The sequence below is a fragment of the Lycium ferocissimum genome, chromosome 3, assembly GCF_029784015.1.
Source record: "Lycium ferocissimum isolate CSIRO_LF1 chromosome 3, AGI_CSIRO_Lferr_CH_V1, whole genome shotgun sequence".
Classification (NCBI taxonomy): Eukaryota; Viridiplantae; Streptophyta; class Magnoliopsida; order Solanales; family Solanaceae; genus Lycium; species Lycium ferocissimum.
In genome coordinates, this window is record NC_081344.1 from 54,786,148 (window position 1) to 54,797,118 (window position 10,971).

Consider the following 10,971-nt stretch of genomic DNA (forward strand, 5'->3'; position numbering starts at 1 on the left):
GCCTCCCGAGAAGCGATTGATTTAACGTCGCGGCATGACGCAAGTCCTCCATCTAATCATTCGATAGCTCCACTGAGGTCTTATGCCTATCCATGTCCTCAGCCTAATAATGCTTCACTCGCTGCCCATTAACCAAGAAAGTTTCCTCGGTCTCTGTCTTTTTCAATTCATGCCTCCATGTTTTTTATTATCACACCACTTTGAACGAACACAGATCACTTTGATATCACCTTTCTAAGGAATAGTTTAAGCCTTAAATTGAACAGCAATGCTAACTGGCCGGGCTCGAACGAGCGTTGCTGGATGTACCTATCATGCCATCTCTTTGTCTTCTCCTTATACAATTTGGCATTCTCGTAGGCTTGCAGTCGAAATTCATCAAGTTCATGCAACTGCAACATCCGCCTCTTCCCTCAAGCTCCATGTCAAGGTTGAGCTTTTTTATTGCCCAATACGCTTTATGATCCAGTTCAACTGGTAAGTGACATGCCTTCCTATAAATCATCCTGTAGGGAGAAGTCCCAATAGGTGTCTTATATGCTATTTGATAGGCCCGCAGTGCATCATCGAGTTTTCACAGCCCCCACCTTTTCCTTTGTGCGTTAACGTACTCTCGAGAATGCCGCTTTATTTCTCAATTCGATACTTCCACCTATCCACTGGTCTGCGGGTGGTATGTAGTCTCTACCTTGTGCCTCACCCCATATTTGTTTAAGAGATTCTTTATTAAATGATTGCAAAAGTGTGATCCTCCATCGCTAATCATCGCTTGTGGGGTCCCAAACCTTGTGACCTTTGCATCATTCGTAGGCAAGGTGATTGCCTCCAGCCACTTAGATACATAATCAACCACCAGAGAATGTATTTATTCCCATAAGATGGAGGGAACGGCCCCATAAAATCAATACCCCATACGTTAAATATCTCTACCTCCAAAATATTGATGAAAGGCAGCCTCTTAGAGATTGTTCCGGTTCGCTAACATCTGTCGCATCCCCTAGCAAATCCATGTGCATCTTGAAATAAAGTGGGCCAATAAAAACCAGATTACAACACTTTTACGGCTGTACGATCTCTACTGTGATGTCCCCCGTATAGGGAGGAATGACAACTCTCCAATACTTGATTCACCTCGGTTTGTGGAATACATCTTCTTACCAACTGATTAGGGCCTTGCTGAACAAATACAGCTCATCCCATATGTAGAACCGCGAATCATGATAGAGCTTTCTTCTTTGTTGTGTAGTAGTTTTAGGTGGGTAGATTCCACTCATTATCAAGTTCACAATATCCACATACCATGGTACTTCTGCCTCAGGAATAGCAAAAAGTTGCTCGTCCGGAAAAGCTTCTAGAATTTGACCATCTTCTACCACATGATCATGATTCTCTAATCTCGATAAATGGTCAGCCACTTGATTCTCTATCCCCTTACGGTCTTTGATTTCCACATCAAACTCCTATAATAGGAGAATCCACATAATAAGCTTGGGTTTCGCATCTTTCTTGCTAAATAAGTATCGGAGTGCAGTATGATCCGTGTATACTATAACATGAGTTCCCACAAGATAAGACTGAAATCTATCAAACACATACACCACAACTAGCAACTCTTTTTCTGTAACTGTATAATTCATTTGAGCAGCATCTAATGTCTTGTTGGCATAATAGATAGAGTGGAATATCTTATTCTTCCTCTGGCCCAAAACAGATCCTACAACAGTATCTCTAGCATCACACGTTAATTCAAATGGCAAGTTCCAATCAGAGCAATCACTATTGGTGCAGTCACCAACATCCGCTTCAACTCTTCAAAATCCTGCACGCATGCATCATTGATAAAAACTTAACTTCCTTCTCAAGCAACCTGCACATAGGGATCGATATTTTAGAGAAGTCCTTATTGAAAACGTCTGTAAAATCCTGCGTGACCGAGAAAATCGCACACCTCTTTGTGAGCCCAGGAAGTGTAGTTTCTCAATAACATCCACTTTAGCATGATCAACCTCCAAGCCCTTTTTCGACACCTTATGTCCATGAACAATATCCTTTCGAACCATAAAGTGACACTTCTCCCAGTTCAGCACCAAGTTGGTTTCTTCACATCTTGCAAGCACACGATCTAGATTCTGCAAACATGTTGCAAACGAATTCCCAAAAATAGAGAAGTCATCCATGAACACTTCTACAACTTCCTCCACCATCTCAGAGAATATATCCATCATACACCGTTGAAATGTTGCTGGTGCATTATAGAGTCCAAACGGCATTCGCTTGAAAGCATATGTACCTTAGGGACAAATAAATGTTGCCTTTTCCTGATCTTCTAGTGCAATTGCTATCTGATTATAGCTAGAATATCCATCAAGGATGCAATTACTCCCGCACCGTAAACATCTAATCGATAAATGGAATAGGCTAGTGATCCTTTCTTGTAGCTTCATTAAGTTTCCTGTAATCCATGCAAATCTCTCCACCCCGTTATAGTTCTAGTTGGGATGAGCTCGTTCTTGTCATTCTCTACCACTGTCATCCTACTTTTCTTTGGGACACACTGTACGAGGCTCACCCACTTGCTGTCAGAAATGGGGTAGACGATGCCTGAATCTAACCACTTGATCACCTCTTTCTTAACTACTTCCTTCATCGGTGGATTAAACCGTCTCTGGTGCTGTATATTCGCCTTGTGATCTTCCTCCATAAATATCTTATGCATGTAGAATGCTAGACAGCTTCCCTGAATATCTGAGATATGCTAACCTAGTCCCTTCTTTCTATTCTTCAAAACCTCCTAAGAAATCTTTACTTCTTCATCAGTGAGATCTGCTGCCAATATAACTGGTAGAGTTTGCCCCTCACCTAAAAACACATATTTGAGATGTGTGGGTAAAGGCTTTAACTCTAATTTTTGGGGCTCCTCTATCGATAACTTGGGCGGTGGCCTAATTTTTCTATTAAGCGGCTCGAAATTCCCCTCTGGAATATAAATGCCTGCCAGGTCAAGAATCTGCATCATCTCAATCGCTTCTGTATCTCAAAAAATATCTTCATCTACTAGTGCTCTCTCCAACGGGTCATGAGAAGTAATGACAGGTCTCCTAGTGTCGTCATTCACCACAGTGATAGCAGAAAGTTCCTCATAGATTACAGGAAACTTGAGGTATTTGTACACATTAAATACTTCAACTTTATCATGTACCCTCATAGGTAGCTGCCCTACCGCTACATCGATTAATGCTCTTCCTGTGGCCAAAAACAGACGCCTCAAAATAAATGGGACTTCTGGATCTGGCTCAAAATCCAAGATAACAAAATTTGCCAAAAATATGAGAGACCCAACTTGCACAATAACATCTTCAATAATACCCTCGGGCCTAGCTAAAGATTTATCTGCCAGCTGCAGAATAATAGTAGTAGGTCTCGGGTTTCCCAACCCTAGTTTTCTGAACATAGACGATAGCATCAAGTTGATACTAGCCCCCAGATCACATAGTGCACATGCAATGACTTCCTTTCCAATAGTGACTTCGATAGTGAAACTGCTTGGATCCTTTAACTTTGTAGGAAATTTGTTTTGAATACGGGAAGTGCATTCCTCATAAGTGCAACTGTAGCATACTCTGTGAAACGGTCTTGTTTGCCACGATGTCCTTGATGTACTTAGCATATTTCGGGATCCCTTGCAGCATGTCCACTAAAGGAACATCCACATATACCTGCTTCAGTAAATCAAGAAACTTTTTGTATGTGGCCTTTTCCTTCTGTTTTTCCAACCTGCGGTATGGAGGTGGTGGTTTGGCAACCATTGGCGGTGGCAGCGTTACAACCGGTGGCTCATCTTCAGCAACTGCTTCTGCCGAAATCACTTTCTTCGGGACCAATTCCTCTAGTTGCCTTCCATTTCGAGAGACTGCCGGCCTGTGGTTTCGGATTTGTAGTTGAGTGTCTGCCGTTCCCCCGTGTTCCGGTGTTACGGCACCAGCTATCTAAGCCATCTGTCTCTCTAAGTTTCTCACCGCCAAGTCACGGTTTTGATTATCTGCTATCAACTTTTACTAGTTTGCCATCATTTTTTGCATATCACCCATCATTTTTTTCATCATCTCTTCCATACTATTTGCGGGAGCTTGAGTAACAGGTGCTGGAGCCTGAGGTACTTGTGGTGGTTTATAATTCTGTTTCTGATTGGCCTAGTTACCTCCCCAACCGAAGTTTGGATGATTTCTCCAGTTAGAGTTGTACGTATTAGCATACTGATTATTATTACCTTGCCCCCTTCCTGTGTTACCCACAAAGTATATGGATGTTGGATTTGCAGGACACATATCGCTCGTGTGACCTTCTCCACAGACTTCACAAAAAAATGTTGTCTTGTTGCACTGCTTGCACCTATGGCTGAGCTTGAGCAGCGCGATTAACTTCTTTATTTTAGTGCGCATGGCATCAATCTGTGCTGATAGTGCCGTAAAATTTTCCACTTCAAGAACGCCATTTATTTTCTTAGCTGAACTGCTAGTTGTGTCATCTTTCCAATCTGGAGTGCTCTGGGTAAACCTGTTCAATAATGTGAACAATTCTTCATAGCTAAGATCAAGATCTTGCCCTCCTGCAGCAGTGTCTAGTGATGACTTGTGTTGGGCATCTAGACTCTCAATAAATGTGTGTGCCAGAACTTCATTCATCAAATGGTGGTGAGGACAATCTCTGAAAAGACCCTTGAACCTCTCTCATGCTTGATACAAATTTTCTCCATTTTTTCTCGCTCGAATGACACGATCTCGCTCGAGTTAGCCTGTCTTTCTTTGGTGGAAAAACCTTGTTAAGAATTTTGTAGCCAAATCATCCTATGTAGTGATAGAATTGGCGGGCTCTGCTAATAACTAGTTGCTTGCATTCCCTAACAGAGAAAAGGGGAACAATGTCAGCCGGACAAACTCTTTAGTGACCCTACTAGTAGCAAAAGTATCAACGTCACAGAAAAGTATGGATGTGACGCAGAGGATCCTCGTATGACATTCTCGTAAACTGCCCGCTAGAGTGAAGTTGCTGAATCATAGGATGCTTCAGCTCAAAGTGCCCTTCGATGGTGGCCTTGACAATGCTTGAAGTGACATCTGCCACACTGGTGGATTATTATTGGCCATGACCACAAGTAATTCAACTAAAGCCTACGGATTTTGCAATAAGTTCAAATCTCTCTTGCGCCTGTTGAAAATACATTCAGGCTCCGGATCGAATTCCTCAAGATTGTTTTGACTCGCAGTCCTTCGCATTTGATTAGAGCACCTGCAATCAAATAGTAGCTAAGATCAAGACGTTGATACTTGGATAACTAAGCAGAAATAGCTTATTCTGGTAAAACGGTTGATTTGTAAGTTCCCGACAACGGCGCCAAAAACTTGTTTCTCCCTAATGCACACGCAATACGAGGTCGCCAAGTAATATAGTGACTTGTAAAAGTCAGATATCCTATCTACAGAGACTTATGACCAACGGTTTAACGAGAATTCACTACTGCTACTAATTATGCAAGTAAATAAGAGAATGGTTGTTGTGTTTAGAACTAATGCAAAGAGTAATAAATAACTATTTATGTGGACAATTTTGTAACGAACGTTGTTAATAATTGAGTTTATCACAGAGGGTTGAGTATCTCAGGGTTACAGCACAATCGTATTCATGTTACGCATTCACTTTTATTGGCTTTTATTCTTTATCGAGTTATTGATTGACAGGGTTAATATTATGACTACGAATCTCTCGAGTTCTCTAGTCACCTATTCGTATTACTTTGCCTATATCTCTATGGTCATGAACATTCATACAAATGCATTTATAATTCCTGTATATCAACCAAGTAGGGCGAACTAGGTATATCTCTATAAGATCCTACTCTACTTAATCTTTGTTCTATCTTAGTATTCCTCTCTCGAGTTCAATCTAAGAATCAAATATACATCCTACTGGTCGCGAAGCAGTAAAATAGTCGTGCACAAGATTAAGTAAATAACTCATCTAATAAATATAATAAACATCAACTCAAGTTCATACGATAACAATCATACTTTGGCCTGCAAACCCCCAAGCAAGAGTTTAATTTGCTCATATTCATATTACAATAATGGAATTTCATGTTCGAATAAAGAAAAGATGAATCAGTGAAGGTAAAAGGTCAAACCCTACGATAATAAGCCTTACTCCTTGCTCTCTGCGAAATAATACGTGATACCCCTTCAAAAATGACCAAGGGTCCTGTTTATAGTGTTGAGAAATAACCCTACGAAGCCCATAAAAAACGGGTCTAAAAATTGGCATGAGTGCATTCTTTATGTAGATCGCTCAGCGACCCCTAAAACTTTCCATGGCCTCGCTTTGAGCCACGTTCGGCAAGGCCAATGCTCCATTTTACACTTAGAAAAATCCATGACTTTTGCATTTTAGTACCCCCTACTCGCTGAGCTAGCCTCAAAACTTGACTGTGCCTCGCTTTGAGCCACGCTCGGCGAGGTCACTAGTCAGTTTTACACTTAGCCAAATTCTCTTCAATCTCTTGCATTTCTATCACCCCCCATCACTGAGCGAGTTCCAGGGCATGCTTGTGCCTCACTTTGGGCTGAGCTCGGCGAGGTGGCTCTTCTCTTTGACACATAGACAATTTTGTGTGCAGTTTCCATTTTCGTCCGAATCATCACACATTTTCTCCAAAATTGCCTGATTCCATCAAACACATACATATTAGCTTGTAATGCAATAATAATGATTAGTTAGGTGTATTTAGTTTAATTCGTCCTCTGAGCAAGGTAAATATGGGTAATATACGGTGGATAAGCGTATAAATACGCCTAACATCAACAATTAACTTAAAACAGACCACTTGCACTTGTTACATAAATAAAGCTAAGAGGGTAATAAATCTTCTTTATTGTTTTAATTCATTATCAATTTTAGATCGATGCATTATTATTAGTGTACAATAGAAAATTCGTAACTAAAATTTAACCGATATATATATATACTATTTTTAGACTTTTTTAAGCAAAAAGATCATTTTGGGAAACCACACTAACAAAAAAAAATAGTAATAAAGGAAGAATAAATATTGGAGTGTCTAGTAAACAATAAACAAATATTGAACATAGATTTAATAAGTGAATGAAACAATAGGCTTTGAGGAAAAAAAAAACAGACAATAGACGGACACTTCAATAGGTACAAGTCTGGGTTGAGGTGTCCAAGTGAATTCTGTGGACAACTTTAAGGGTTCTTCGATGACTTAAGCATTGATTAAAAGTATCACTGAGAGGAAAGCCTCATACTAGAAAAGACAGAAAGAGTTCTTGAAAAAGACTCAAGAACTCAGCACCCTTTGTGATGTTGATATTCCTACCATGGTTTATAGTGCTTACCACAATGAACCTGAGGTGTTTCCAAATCATGGTGTTTTTATCAATTCCTTTACAAAGCTTAGGGTGCTTCGGAGTTGAAGCGATCAAAAAACATGGTGACACTAGAAGAGTTCACCAAGCAGAGGATTAAGAAGTTGGAGGAACAACTGCTGAAGGTAAGGAAGGAAAATAGGGTGAAAGGAGTTATTGTACTTCATGCATATTGTTTGTTAACTCCTTCACCCTATTCTCCGTCCTTGCCGTCTGCAGTTGTTCCTCCAACTTCTTAATCCTCTGCTTAGTGAAATCTTCTAGTGTCACCATGTTTTTTTATTCCTCCAACTCCCTAAACTTTGTAAAGCTATTGATAACAGCACCATGATTTAGAAACCCCTCAGGTTCATTGTAATAAGCACTATAAATGGCGTTAGCAATATCAACATCACAAAGGGTGCTGAGTTCTTGAGCCTTTTTCAAGAACTCTTTCTGTCTTTCCTTGTATGAGGCTTTCCTCTCAGTGATGCTTTCAATCACAGCAAGCATCACTTTCTTTCAAATCATGGCTAAAGAGGAGGAAAAGTAAGAGAAATTTGTTTGTTTGGATACGGGATCAATGGCTTTGTTGTTGTGATGTGTTCTTTTCCCTAGGATGGGCTCCTATTTATATGGGAAATTTAGATTCTGGAAATTTTTGAATAGCTTGAATTAGAGAATATTAGTTGTCACCATTAGTAATTTTGGCATGAAATCAAATGAGGACAGACTAGATTCCAAGTTAGACTAAAATATGTGAAGTTTATGGCTCCGATTTTATGGTGACCAATTTTTTTGAGTCAAACGTTGGTTGGCAGGAGAATAATTTAGTTGAAAATTTTAAGTAATATCCATAAAAGATGATCATAGAGTAACAACAATGTGATTGCTTACTAATTTTAGTCATCAACAAAGTAAAAAATAACAATAATACAATCTTTTTTTAAAAAAAAAAATTATGGATGTACAAAAATAAAAATTATAACAAGTGAGCATTTTAATTAAAGGAACGCGTAAAAATTTAATTAACTATAGTGGCTAAGAATTTTGAAATATCAATTTCGACAATATTTGAACATGAGTAAAAAAACAATCTAGTTAATGGTTAATTTTTAAAATACAAATATTTATTGAATATTAAATGGTGATAAGTGTATGATTATAGCTGTTGCAGTGCTTCATAGAAACACATTTTTTATTTTTTCCATTTTTTCAGAAACCTTATTTAGTAGAAATTTTATGCTGCTGTCAAATATATTAAAAACTAAATCCTGCTTAAATTTTTTTTTATTGTCTGATGCCCACCAACCTGTCACTCGACAATGTAACGACCGTTAGGTCATTTTAAAATTTTTATTCCCTTTTCTCTAAATGTCCCTTCGTGTAGCTTTAATATGATATTTTTAACTTACAGGGATGGGTGGCGCGATTTCTGCAGCAATCGAGTGAGTATCGGAGAAGAAATGGTAAATTTTGGAAACCTTAAGTTAAAAAATGGAAATGGTTGGCCAAAGTCAACATCTGGCGTTAGCGAAGCTGTTGCGAGTTTGGACAGTTCCATTAAATCCGGAACATGATTTTTTATTTAGTTGGATAGTTGGATCCTGAGGGGCTCAGGGGTATTTTGTACCTTTCATTGAGAAACTAGTTTTTTGATGAATTGGAGACATTGAGTCAAGACGATCCCGTTTGGGTGTTTTAAGTGCACGATCAGGTTCATAGCATTTTTTATGACTTAAATGCATATTTTGTTTGTCTCTGTGGGGGGGAGGGGGTCCCGGATGAGTTTCAACTGTTGATTCCAAGTTTGGAGGCCACCAGAAAAATCTTGTGTCCCGTTCTTTTTTTTTTCTTCGTGGTCGCGTAGTGATGACCACGGTCGCTAAGCTTGGAGAGCTTGGTCATCGCGCTCGCGATGCCCCAAGCTGACCGCGAAGAGTTGTTTTCGGGGTCCCGCGATCGCAAAGGTGGGTACCATGGTCGCAATTAAGGGGTCAGTTGGGCAGAAAATAAAATCCCCAATTCGAACTTAGACATTTCATTTCATATTTTGGCTAGACACCTCGGATTTGGGAGATTTTCGAAGGGTTTTTCAAGATTCGTCGTTGTTACACCTCGTACTTTTGTACGTTGAATTTCGCCGTAAGTTAATTAACATAGAATTGGAGATGAGATTATCCTCGAGGTTATAAATGGTTAACCATGTTAATCCTAAGTGTACAAGAGATTAAGACCATGTTTAGCAGGTGTTGGAAGGGTTAGAGGTTAAATGAATTGAAGGGCAAAAATCTCATCAGTGTAGTGCTCTGGGCTTTCGAGCTATGACTTAAACCACTCGACGTATGTAAGTAGACCTGAGCCACGGAGAACTTGAGTCATATTTAGTTGTGCATATCAAGTTCTCGGTATATTCATAAAGTCTCGAAATAATTTAGGACTCAACAAATGAGACGACAGTGATTGAAAATAATATTTTGTGTTTGGCAAATGAGGCTATGGGCTAGCGCTATATCACATTACTAAATTGATTAATCAATTATGGATATACATAGAAGTGGGCATTGGCACGTGTAGCAACAACAAATGACTAAGCAATATCCATATATATATATATATATAGAGAGAGAGAGAGAGAGAGAGGTGGCCTCTTTTGGAGATGGTACATTATTAAAAATGATTTTTTTTGATGGACCCATAGTCAACTAAGAGGTCCAAACTCCTCATTTATGATTATATATATCATCTCTATAAGACTAACATTTTATCATCTTTTTAATTATTTTATCTACTATTGTATTCAATACACAATTTAACTACTATCATCATGACTATTGTTTTAAATAAGAGGGAGGAGATAATTTTCTAAGGCAGCAACAATACATCAAAGGAGATTTCATTTCTTACTCAATTTTGGTACTTTATTTTGAGAAGAAAAGTTATGCTGCAACTTAGCAATGTTGTTAGCAATTACTCAGGTATAGCAAGCAAGCAACATAGAGACATTCCTTATTAACAAAAACGTGAGTCCCAATTTTGAAGAAGTGCGGAATAATTTTTCTCAAGAACAACATACGAGTTTCGTGCATCGCTTCGATCTCGTCTTTCCGTTTCATCGCGTTGTGGAATCCAGGATTTCTTCAAAGTGAAGTAAAGTGGAAAAAGAGTAGTTCTTAGCGTATAAGGTAAGAATTCTCCTCTCCTAGATATATTTAAATTCGTCTAAGTCATAGTTAAATTGTGAGATGAGAACTACAGAATTAATGGCAGTAAATCGTATAAGTTGTTGTTGTTGTCGTGTGGGCTATTTGGTGTTGTTTTGAGTTGTTTCTGTCATGACCCAAACCGATGAGTCGTGACGAGGGCCTGACCTCTATTGACCAAGCACCCCTATACTTGTATCTAAAGCTTACTAAAAGATAGGGTGGCCCATTCAAGACTTATAACTAAATTATACTGACTTATATAGAACAACATCAAGAGATTTGCATCAAGAACTATCAAACCCTTGGGATACACTATCCGAAAAAAACGGCAAGCCCACCAGAAAAGGTTT

The 10,971-nt window shown here is 39.0% G+C and overlaps 1 pseudogene; it reads left to right on the forward strand.

The window, feature by feature from the left end:
- Positions 1 to 4,683: 4,683 nt before the first annotated feature.
- LOC132051322 (small nucleolar RNA R71) lies at positions 4,684 to 4,755 on the forward strand (annotated as a pseudogene).
- The last annotated feature ends 6,216 nt before the right edge of the window (positions 4,756 to 10,971 follow it).